Source organism: Rhinatrema bivittatum, chromosome 5 (genome assembly GCF_901001135.1).
Source record: "Rhinatrema bivittatum chromosome 5, aRhiBiv1.1, whole genome shotgun sequence".
In the NCBI taxonomy this organism is placed as follows: domain Eukaryota; kingdom Metazoa; phylum Chordata; class Amphibia; order Gymnophiona; family Rhinatrematidae; genus Rhinatrema; species Rhinatrema bivittatum.
Genome location: NC_042619.1, coordinates 243,515,859 through 243,528,596, shown reverse-complemented (window position 1 = coordinate 243,528,596; position 12,738 = coordinate 243,515,859). Strand labels below are relative to the sequence as shown.

The 12,738-nt window shown below is 44.1% G+C and overlaps 1 protein-coding gene across 1 annotated transcript in view; it reads left to right on the top strand.

Annotated features, from left to right (window-relative positions):
* The first annotated feature begins 298 nt into the window (after positions 1–298).
* Positions 299–12,738, top strand: part of LOC115092608 (P2Y purinoceptor 8-like) — an 85,656-nt gene continuing 73,216 nt past the window's right edge. Inside the window, exons 1-2 of the mRNA XM_029603639.1 lie at positions 299–515; positions 2,939–3,142. The gene's annotated coding sequence lies outside the window, so the exon portion shown is untranslated. The remainder of the gene's footprint in view (positions 516–2,938; positions 3,143–12,738) is intronic.

Here is a 12,738-nt window from a genome sequence, read left to right as displayed (position 1 = left end):
TCACCATCCATTTCGCAATAGCATGCTTTAAGACGGGGGTGGGGGGGTGAGTCCTTTGGAAGAATTAAGGTCCTAGTCCTAAAGATGTATAACTGTACCTCAGACAGCCAGAAACAATATCTGTGTGCAGTTTGGTACGAACTGCCATATCCTTGACACAGTGCTCCAGTTGAGCTTAACAGGAAGCACCTTACTGAACTTCCGCTTTGTACCTTACACAGCAGTGACACTTACCATATATATACTGTATCAATCTAATAAATTCATTTATGTCAGCTAGACACTTCAGAGTCTCAGCAGGACAACCGCAGTGGCACAATAAAGGAAATAGGTTTGCATGGTAGACTGATTGAAAGATAGACATTTATCTACAGAAGGCACTGGACAAATTGAGGCGATAACTGGTCAGAAAACAGTTTGGTTGCAAAACAGTTTGGTTAGTGTTTCCTAATTAACTGCTTAAAGCCTGGGTCTCTTTGCTTTCTGCGGGCTGCAGCTGCAGAGTTCTGAAGCAGGTAAGCATGCAAACTTTTAGCTTTCTTTTTTCATGTCCTGATGGAATTTGCCTGTTAGAACCGAAGAAACGTGTTGTTTGGTGCTGTGAAGTGAAGAGCCGGGTGTGCGTGCTGTGCCAAATGCACAGATGTGATGATAGACCTGCTGTAGAGAGTCACAAAGTCTGAAGAAGGTGCTATTGATAGTACAGTCTTGTATTATTCAAACAGAATTACTGTGTCGTGAGTTACTAATAGCTGCTAAGAACCAAGCAAATGTATTGTTGTTGTTGTTAAGAAAATTGGGGTCAAGGTAAATAATACAGCAAGCTTATTGTCAAAAATCTGCAATATCAGGCATAGAGGCTTTTAGCCAGAGGAGGATAGTGAATGTGAAATATTTTAGAGTAACTTAAGTAGTAAAGAAGGTTCCGATTAACAACCAACATTCTAGCTAGACATGGAACAGCAATGTAAGACACTATAAGTAGAAGCTTTTTATCAGTAATTGTATAGCCTTTATTAAATTGAAGCAGATGAGAAGGCAAACAATAGCTGAAACAATGATTGCTCCAGAAATTTCTGGAAAAACAGTGAGAATTTCTTAAAAGAAATTCAAAGTAAAGTTGGTCATTCTATTAAACATGCAGATGTGACTTTCAGTGTGTTTATAAATATTGTACATTTATTCCCTCATCATAGTCGTACATAGTGGTAAATATTAGACCTTTATTGCCACATAGTTGGTCGAAACATTTGCTGAGATTTTGGGAGGTCCTGCACCCTTCTTGAGCCTCCCTTTGTCCAACAGCAGTAAATATTTGACTTTTTAACAAACAGCAACTGTTGTAAAAGAGACTATTTGGGACCAAGGCTTGGTAAAATATTTGGGATGTGCAGGACTTAGATGCCCTAGACCAGGGGTAGGCACTCCAGTCCTCGAGTGCCACAGACTTGTTGGGTTTTCAGATTGTCCATAATTAATATTCATGAGATGCATTTGCATGAAAATGCATTTCATGAATACTCAGTGTGGATACCTTGAAAACCCAACAGGGTTATGGCACTCAAGGACAATGGTTGCCTACCTCTAACCTAGACACTGCCTGTTCTGCCTCCAGATTGACCCCTAAAGTAACAGTTCCCCTGCACATTTGACTTTATTTTAAAATTCAGGACGTGGGCTGTGCTTTCCTTTTTACTTGGCACTGCTAAGATCGACTTTGTTTGAATTACACCTCAGTGGCTCTAAGCATGCATCTTCTTATTTATGCATCTTGAAGGCGACATTAAGCGGTGTGTAGCAAAATCTTGATCCAGGCCAGATTTAGCTGATAGACGGGGGTTGCCCAAGTAGATTCCTTATGACAGAATTCTTACCTTCCAATACTATGATAAGATACATGGATGCCTAGTCTGCCATATCCACCACCCTACAGCTCATCTTTAAAGATAAAAGTGATGACATCTCTGCATTGTCTGGCTCCTCCAAGAGGATGGCAGGAGCATGACTGGCATCAATTAGTCCACTGTCTCCAAATTTGTCTACTCCTTTCTGGAGACCACGCCGGCCTATATGCTTGACCACATCCAATACCTCTGCACTAAGCAGGAGAGGAGGGTTATGCAAAGGGGCTTTTAAGAGCCTCGTTACATTCCCGTGGTGAAATTAAGCCATCTAGGCGACCATATGCAGTACCAACATCTGAATATCCAAGTGTGCTGTGATGATCACTTGCTAGAGATGGATGTGGCGGCCAGGTTTCCAGCTTCTTCCCATGATGTCCATATGTCAAGGCAGAGCCCACTGCATGAGTACATGCATACACGGGATTCTGAAAATGGAATGCTAGAAACGGAGTGATGGAACCAGTGAACACTTCAGTGATGCTAGCGATGTCTTCATAAGACCTAGCATTTCTTTGGATGCCACATTCTATCTTTGCGTGCAGATGATGTTAACCCCCTGTTGGCCAGACTGCTAACTCCCTTCCTCCAAATCTGTCCTCAGCCTCAGAAGAAAGTTACAATTGTACCCATACATCAACAGGTCCCTGGCTGAGCACCCCTTTGAGCTGTGAGAAATCCAGTTTAAGACATTGAACATCAGAGACTTTCTACCCCTTGTTTGTCAAATTTAGCCTGCTTTTGTGTGTTGCATGCCCACATTTGTTTCTAGCACTATCTTTCCTCACGAAAGAAGTTGGTGTGAAGACAGAAGAGGGGGTAAAGATGAGGAAGATGATAGGGAAGGAGCTGCTCTAAAAGCACCATCCCAGAGAGCTCGCCTAGTATGCCAGTACTTCACCTGAGAGCTATCTGGTAGTTGTGAAGGTGTGGAGCGCAGGTGGTACTGTCATGATATAGCAGATGAAAATATTAGATGCTGGGAGTGTTTGCCTTTGTTGCCTGATGTAATTGGGCTTTCTTTTCCTATTTTACAGGATCTGCTTTGATAAAGATACCCTATGACATGGCAGATATATTTATCTGATGCCATTTGACCTGATTTAAGCATCTGAGCTGTTAGGCCAGTCTAGAGTTGGGAAAAGTAGAGTGCAGCCTCTTCGGAGGGAGAACAAAGTGTGATTTACCATCTGAGGAGCCAGTGTTCTGCCTTTATGGGCAGTTGAGCTGTTCATCAGAAGGTAAGGTGCAAGCATGAAAAAAGTTTTATATTGTGGGATTGGATAGTTTGCTAATCAAGGCTGGCTATTCATGCTTTCAGTCTTGCCAAGATGTTATGTGTGTTTTATTGACTTGCATTTTTATACATATCTGGTTGCTGACATGGTCTCCGTTGTATCCATGGCTGTGGAGCCATGCTATCCATGTGCTTCAGAGTGTATTAAATGAAGTTGAGTTCAGACTGAAATGTTGGCAGGTGTTTTTGGTTTCTTGCCATTATATCTTACTGACATCGTTCCTTAAACATGCTCCATAAACTTTCTCCATCTTTTTCTGCAAAGAACCAGTATCATCAGAATGACTTTCCATGTTTGAAAATTAATGTGCCTCATGCACATTATAATTTTTGTTTCAATTATCTCTTTATTAAGCATTTTCAAAACTTCTACATATAATTTGTTACTTCACAAATCAGTAGGTAATCCACACTTGGAATCATATCATTATTTACATAAAACAATCAATACCACAATCCCACATTTTCCAAGTTAGGTAATAATAATAAGGGAGGTCTACTTATAAACAAATAAACTCTTCCATAATTATTATAATTTATTTAATTTTATTTCAAAGATTTATAGCCCACTAATTCTAAATATATGCGCTTGTTGAATTTTAAGCAATATACAAATATACATCTTACAAATACAATTAAGAAACATCCCAAATAATGCATTTTGCATAGTGGAGAAATCCCTCATTAATCAATTCTCAACAATTTGGGCTCCTAAGGAAACTATTTGAGTAGCTGTTTGTCACAGCTTCCTTTCTAACCGCTAAATGAGTGAACTGACCCCTATATATTATTGTAATTGTGTACATTCCCATCTGTTGCAATTTAATAAGGGGTATATGGGGTTTCATTAACTAACAGTGATGGAGAACATCTGATAATTGCAGTGTAAGTCTCCTATATAGGCAGGAGTTTGTTTCTCTTGGACAGGTCCTCAAACCTCTCCTTACACCGACAGATTTTTTTTCTGATTGCTAAGTATTTTTGATCCTGTTTGTTTTCATCTTTCATTGGACAGCAATAGAGATCAAGTGGTGTTATGGTTCATGAGTTTTAAATATCACATATTTCCCTTCTTCCTTCAATTGGAAGTTGCCCATTGAACTTATACCACAAACAATGATGTGGCTTGAGGAGCACTGAGAACTGAGATCTTTGTAGGTTGTGATATCTTGTATTCAACCAACCTGAGCTTTTAGGACCGTGCAAGTCCCTTAGTCAGGCACCTGAATAACATCAGAAAAATGGGCTCAGGTGGTTATTAAACTACAATACTGGTTTTGGGTTGGCCTGTTAAAAAGGATTCTCAGCCAAAGGGCCCAGTTTTCTCCAGGTCCAGACTAAAATCTAGGTGCATTCAGTTTTATTTTTCAGCCACTAAAAGTAGTGTTACTATTGGCTGGGATGAAATTTCAGCCCACTGGAAAGTATAAAGATCCAAAACTATGTTTCTTTCTATCTATCTATCTATCTATCTATCTATCTATCTATCTATCTATTTATTTATTATTTATAAGATATTTCAACTGCTCTATCCCTAGTTCTAGGCAGTTTACATACAAAAAAAATAATCGGTTTGTGTGTAGGGGTAGAGATATTCTTTCCCCTCGCTTCACCTCTCTGTTAGTGTTAAGGCGGGGAAGTGGGGGTGGTGGGGGAGGGAAACAGGGGGAGGACTGATGGTGGTGGAGGAAATGGGTGTGAGTGATGGTGTGACTCAGCGTGCTATAGCCCGGCAGAGGCCAGTTCTGATTGGGCTAGAAACCCAAAATTAGCAGAAGGAAGACTGCCAGGCTAATAAAAAAAAAAGAGGTGGTTGTGATGGATTGGTCGGTCTCTAGTTAAACAAATAATGAGGTTTACTTCTTTCCTTTATAAACATGTAAATACTGAACATGTTGGCAGAAAATGAACCACGTGCTCCATGCAGTCCGCCCATCTGTGCCTGCCTCCTGTGCTGGCACAAGCATTGCCTCCTCTAATCTATTTCCTGCACCTTGTGTGGGCATGCATTACTGTTGCACACATAACTTTTGCAAGTGAGCAGGGTCACTCATATTGTGCTATTTGTAACCCTTCCCCCCCTTCCCCAACCCCCTGGTGAGCTGTTTCTGCCATAGCATCGCTGCCACCACCGGAGACCCAAACTCTTTCTCCCTCATTCTCTCCAACTTTCCCTTCTCAGCTAACATCTCTTCTCTTCTTACTCCTCCTTAGCTTTTCTCATAATCGTTCAGCTCTCTCCCCTACTCCTCCACTCTATTTTCCTCTCTCTTACCCTTCCACTTCTTTTCTTTGCCTCCCATTCCATCCCCCACTTCTCCTATGCCTCCGCAGCATCCCCAACTCTGGCCCGCCTTGGGAGCGGAAGACCTGGTGCGGGAATCAAGCCCCAGGTCCTCTGCGTGGCAGCATGGCAGCTCCACCACTCAATTACTATTTTTTTCCTAGAGACGTACTGAACAAACTCCAGCCATTTGCAATAAAAAAAAAAAATCATGATTTGGCGTCAAAACTATGTCAACTGACCAAGGGAAAAATGGTTTGTGACCGAGTTAAAAAGAAAACGAGAGAATGCAAACCTAAAGTTTAAGATAATGCATCACACATAGATAACCACTAGTGTACCACTTAGTGCCAAAGCATGCGGCATGGGAGGAAAGGCAAGAATAGAAACCCCTCCACCACGGCCACCACCACTATCCTAAAGAGATTATGGGTAGATATGTAGGCATTTGCTACTCTTCACTGGTTACCAATATAGCAGTGGTTCAAATTCAAGATCCTTTTGTTGATATGTAAGGTGTTGAGTGCTGAAAGTCTGGATAGGTTTTAGTGTGATCTTAAAGATCAATAGACCTTCGAGGATGTTGAAATGTACTAGCCAGAATCTCTTAGAGATACAATCATTATGGCAAGTCCAGCTGGCTGAAACACACCCGATGGTTTTCATTGCTGGAACACACTCCCAGAGGGACTGGGGGCAGACCCATAGATTCAGACCTTCAGGAAGCAGATTAAGAACTTATTTTCACTGGCAAACTTCCAGGTTATATAATTCATGTTGCCTTTATCCAATTTTCTGGATGCCTTGTGGAAAAAAAAATAATATTATAAAAATATTAGGGACACCACCCTGAGTTGTGGTGTGGGAAATATTCCCCCAGGGTTATTTCCACCAGTTTATATCCTCTCCCAACCATTGTACTGGCAGTCCTCAGAGAGCACCACAAACTGCATCTCTCTTCAGAACCGAGCTAATATAGATGAGTCTGGCTGCTAGATGGCTAATACTCCCTACCAGTGGCGTACTAAGGGGGGTTGCGGGGGTGCAGTCCGCCCTGGGTGACAGCTGGGAGGTCGGCAGCTATGAGTGGAGCCCATCCCGCTTGCACTAGAAGAAGAGGGAGGCCTCCGGGCCGCGAGCGGTGGGAGCACTCGGTGGCTCCCTAGAGCGCCACGGGTCTGGAGCCGGCAACTGCATAGCCTGGCGGCCAGAAGGAAAGATCATGCAGTCGCGGCCCGAAGCAGGAGGAAGAGCAATAGTACTGCCCCCCACCCTCCCCACCGCAGATGCAGGAAGTAGAGCCGCACCAGCCCCCGTGCCCTCAAGAAAAATGAAGAGTCCCTGTCTGTCACGGGGGCTGAAGGAGGAAACTGCTGCTGTGCTTCTGATGGGGAACGGGGTAGGAAGTGAGAGTGTTTCTGTCTATGTGATTTAGAGTATGTATGTGTGTGTGTGTGTGTGTGTGTTTGGAAGAGTCTGTGTGTTAGAGCATGTCTGTGTGTGTGTATGGGAGTGAGGGTGCATGTTTGTGTGTGAGAGAGGGAGCTGTGTGAAGGGGTGTGTATGTAAGCAAGAGAAATGGAGGGAGCCTGTGTGCAAAGGTGTGTGAAAGCGTGTGCAAGAGAGAGAGAGCCTGTGTGAGGGAGAGGGGAACTGGAGATCACTGGGTAGGGGGAGGAGGGACGGAGAAGTGAATTCGGGGGGGGGGGGGGGTTGGGGTTGTTAAAGGATGTATCCACCCCGGGTGCCAAATACTTTAGGTCCACCACTGTCCCTACCCCAGGACTCTGTGAACAGTGCCTTCACAGCATTCTCACCCCCAGCTGGCCTGAGAAACAGCATCTTGGCCTGGGGCACAAACCCTGGTCCTCCATACTACAGTGAAAAGCATTTCCACTGAGTCCCTCAAACCTACCTCTAATCTATGGTTTTTAGATTGTGGTGAAAGCAATCAGGGACCTTTGTCAGTTTTACCTTGATTCACTGGGTTTATTGCTAGCCAATAAAACTTGCTTGCTGGTGAATATCTGGAGGAGAGCAAGGGGTTATGATAGTTGATTTTGATTATTTGGCCTTTCTATAGTTTTGGCTATGTCTTGTATACTCAGACCACGTCTAGTCCTTACCATTGACATGCAGTAAACATAAAGCATATGCTAGGCACAGATTTAGATGTTGGTGCTGAATGCTTCAAACAGGATTGCATGCAGGGCTTTTGCTATACCTAGGGAAATACACGCACTATTCATTTACATGAAACCGTTTCCTTCCTTCCACGTTTTCTCTTCATTTTCTTCTGATCATGTACCGTTCCTGCTGACTTTAAGCACAGGCTCAAGATCTGACTAGCAGCAGTTGGCCAAACCGTGGCTTAATCTTCTGAAACTGAAAAGCTGGGTGTGCGTGCTCACTCCTCCCTTTCGCTCTTATGCCTCACCAACATGTTGCACAAAAATCTGCTCCGTCACCACCCATCCGGTAACGGGAAACCTCTCACAGTTGCCATCTCAGCGGGCGAGACGCGTCTTGCAAGTCGCTCGGCTGTGCCAGCAACGGCCACGAGACAAGGCGTGGCGCGGCGCCGGCCGTAAAAGCCACACGCTCCACCCGCTGATTTATTTTAAACATTTTTATTTTTTATACCCTCCGGCAAAGCTTCTAAGAGGTTTTCGGATAAAACAGAATTTAATACAGGTAAACTGACAATAACTGGTGTAAAATAATGAAAATGTGAATAAAAGAATGACATTTAAAAACAGTGCAAAAAAAATATAATGAAAGCTAAAATAATAAAACAGTGGACATTAAAAGGGCCCGCGATTAACCGGCAGTGCCCTTGCAGCTGTAAGCAGAAGATACGGTGCGTTCAGATGCAGAGCCAGGAGCAGCATTTCCTTCGCCCAGGGCAGAGACATAAGAACATAAGAAAATGCCATACTGGGTCAGACCAAGGGTCCATCAAGCCCAGCATCCTGTTTCCAACAGTGGCCAATCCAGGCCATAAGAACCTGGCAAGTACCCAAAAACTAAGTCTATTCCATGTTACCATTGCTAATGGCAGTGGCTATTCTCTAAGTGAACTTAATAGCAGGTAATGGACTTCTTCTCCAAGAACTTATCCAATCCTTTTTTAAACACAGCTATACTAACTGCACGAACCACATTCTCTGGCAACAAATTCCAGAGTTTAATTGTGCGTTGAGTAAAAAAGAACTTTCTCCGATTAGTTTTAAATGTGCCACACGCTAACTTCATGGAGTGTCCCCTAGTCCTTCTACTATCAAAAAGAGTAAATAACCGATTCACATCTACCCGTTCTAGACCTCTCATGATTTTAAACACCTCTATCATATCCCCCCTCAGTCGTCTCTTCTCCAAGCTGAAAAGTCCTAACCTCTTTAGTCTTTCCTCATAGGGGAGTTGTTCCATTCCCCTTATCATTTTGGTAGCCCTTCTCTGTACCTTCTCCATCGCAATTATATCTTTTTTGAGATGCGGCGACCAGAATTGTACACAGTATTCAAGGTGCGGTCTCACCATGGAGCGATACAGAGGCATTATGACATTTTCCGTTTTATTCATCATTCCTTTTCTAATAATTCCCAACATTCTGTTTGCTTTTTTGACTACCGCAGCACACTGAACCGACGATTTCAATGTGTTATCCACTATGACACCTAGATCTCTTTCTTGGGTTGTAGCCACGGAATTAGGCGCCCCTCCCCCCACAGTGTCTGTTTTCCGGCAGAGGCACTGCTGTCTTTATAGTGGTGGTGGCTTCCGCAAAGCACCTCGCGCTCCCCCCCTCCTACCCAGCATCCCCCTCATTCTCTAACCCTCCCCTCCTTTTCCTGTATCCCCCTTTCCCCACCCCACTCTGTGCCCTGAATCTTATTTCGCCCTCATGCTTTGTCCTGTATCTCCCTACCACTTGCCCTAGTTCTCTCCCCCCGCCCCATGACTTACCTTTCACCCTCACCAGCCCAGATTTGTCAATAGGCACCCATTAAGCCTGTGCCTAGGGCAGTAAACATTTAGGGGCAGCAGGCTGACTGCCTTCCATCTCTGCTGAATCTGATTCAGCCCAGAAGAGCCCTCTGCTACCCTGAAATAGACTCTTATAGTAAAACCACCAAAAGTACCTAGGGGCAGCAAAATCCTAAATCTGTCCACTCCCCAGCAGGGGGAGTCCCCTCTCCTCCACCACTCTTCCTAGCAGCAGCACTCGCTCTCTCTTTTTACCCCCCCCCTCCCCAATCTACTGCACGCAGCAGTCCCTTCCAGGGCCCATGCTAGCTTTTTTGCTAGCCGCCCGATTCATTCAGTGCTTGTCCCAGGCCCATCAAATAAAGCCCAGCTCCCCCGCCCAGAACCATGGATAGGAAAGTGTATTAGGTACACTAGGCAAACCTTGCAGCCTTGTACACATGCCCCCCCCCCCCCCCCACACACACACACACATACACACTTCCTTTACAGACACTCACAATTAAATTATGCATTTACAACAAATTTTACATGAAAAAGAACATTCAGGAGTACAGTCTTCTGAGGCAAAATATCACTTACAACATGCATATTATATTTACATGCACTCCTGTGGTGCCAACCAGAAAACTCTGCAAAAAAGACACTTGGAACTCCTATGGCATTAGACTTTTTGTAATGCATATTGGTTGTGGGCTTGGCCCTCAGAAAGCCATGAACAAACAGAATTACCATTACAATATAGTAAACCTCCTTACCTATGAAAAGGCAACACTGCACATAATACACCAGGCCCTAGAACACCAATAAAAGCTCTTATTAGGAAACCAGGCTGCTATAGATCCCTACACAGAAATTACATGCCAGCAAAATACCTCACCTCAGCCACATATGCAGAACACAGAGAGACCCTGACTAAATAAAGAATAAAGAGATCAGAAAGTATAAACAGAAACCTACTGAGAAGAACTGAACTGGAACCCACAACAAGCCAACCTTTATATGCAGAGCAACAATGGAAAAAAAGAAATATTACTATTCTTCATACAACATTAAATAATAAAATCAAGAAATATAAAACATTAATCATAATAGTAAAGTCATATTCATAAAAAGAATATTTCAAACCAGTTAATGAATAGAATATTGAGAATTTCCCAAACACCAAAAAAAATTTCAAAAAATCTGAGGAATAAAAAATCCAATTAAAAAATGTTCTATTCCTCCCCCCCCCCCCCAAAAAAAACCCCAAACTATTTCAAAAGAGCAGAATCATCAAATTACACCCAATAATTAAAACTAATAAAGATTTTAAAATCTGCTTTCCATACCTGGAATCTGATTTCCAGCCACCCTGAGATTGTCGTGGATTGGGGAAGGTAGGGCAACACACATTTTATCTTCTCTCTCACACACATGCACAATAACACGTTCATTCTCTCACACACTCCCTCTTCCTAACATACACAAGCCACCTCTCCCTCACCTTCACAGATACATTAAGTGTGTTTGTGTGTGTGTGTGTGTGCGTGCCTGTGAGAGCCTATATGTGACACACAAGCTCTCTCAGGCACAAAACATGCAAAAACACACAAGCTCTCACACAGACACATTCACAGGCACACAGGTTCTCACACAGACACACAGAGATGTTCTCACACAAAAACACACATAAGCTCTTACACTGCCCCACACACTCACACACACATAGGATCTCACACAGACACACACACATGCACACATAAACAGGCTCTCAGACACACACAGGCTCTCACTCATTCACTTATACATACAAACTTACACACACTTGGGGGCTGATGCAATACAGTGCACTCACTCGAGCTCACTGTTTAACCCGCTGTCGGACGCAGGTTAAATAGGCGCTAATCCACCCCCTAATGCGTCCGATGCGGAGTGAATGAGTAAGCGCTCATCACATGCAAATGCATGTGAATGAGGCTACTACTCATTCACTCCACATTCAAAAACATAAATGTGCCTGGAGCAGGTGTTAATAGCTGAGCGCACGTAGAAGAAGTACAGAAAAGAGAAAAAACTGCTTTTCGGTACTTCTTCAATTAAAAAAAAAAAACCTCTGCAGACCGCCGAGTTATGAAGACCGACGCCGGTAAACTTGGTGTCAGTTTTCATAACCGGACGTCTACCAGTAATGAAAACGGAAGCCGAGTTAATCGGCATCCGTTTTCATTACTGGCAGATGGCCGTTATGAAAACTGATGCCGAATTTACCGGCGTCAGTCTTCATAACTGGCAGCCACCGCGGGGTCGCGTTAGCAAAGAGGCGCTAGGGTCCTAGCGCCTCCTTGCTAGCGCAATCCCCTAATTTGCATATTGCATGGCGCCCCCCCTTGCGGGCGCCATGCATGCACTAAGAAAAGTCAGCGCCCGCTTTCTGCAAAATGTATTGCATCGGCCCCATGGTCTCCTGTTATTATCGGGCCATGGCAGGATGAGAGCAGCACCACGGCCCCTCGGGTCTCCAGCTGTCTTCAGGCCGTGGTAGGATGAGCTCCAGCATGGTACCGCGGGCCTTCTGCTATCTTCGGGCCGTATGGCCCACCGATCTTCATGCTTGAGGTGGGGAGGGAGTGGAAGCTGTGTATGAGCGTGCGCGCACGCATGCTCAGACACAGAGGACTGGCCTCTCCTTCCATTGCTGGCGCTCTTCCTTCTTCAGCCGCTGGCTGGTTAGGCTCCACTGGCGGCCCGCGGCCTCTCCCGCTGCCAGCCTGCTACCTCCCCGGGTGTGCCGCTCTGTGCAAATGCACGGTATGTACACCTGGTTGCACTGGGCCTGGTCCCTTCTTCTTCTCCCTTTACCCCTGCCAAGCGGCAGCCCCTTCCCCTCTCCCTCTTTCTATCTCCACCTCCTATTCTCCTCAGTCTGCAATGCTGTCGATTTTTCTGCAATGACAACACCAATAGCTGAAGAAACTTAAAATCAGCACAGGGTCAGTACCTTTCTCCTATACAAGTTTATTCATTGTAGTATCCTGAAAATATTAGTGGCTGAGGGTCCCCCTGAATAGATTTGGGAACCAGTTTCCTGGGTCTTTCAGGCTTATAGGCTCCACTTAAATTTTTATCATTAAACTCAACTATCATTAAGTCCCCACCACAGCCCTTCCCAGAACAAGCCTGTAAAATCACACAACTGGACATCATACTTTTAAATATTAAACTTTATTTTGCAAAATATGTTTCAGAAATTATGTCACAATCTGATGAATATGTGTTCTGTGATTTTT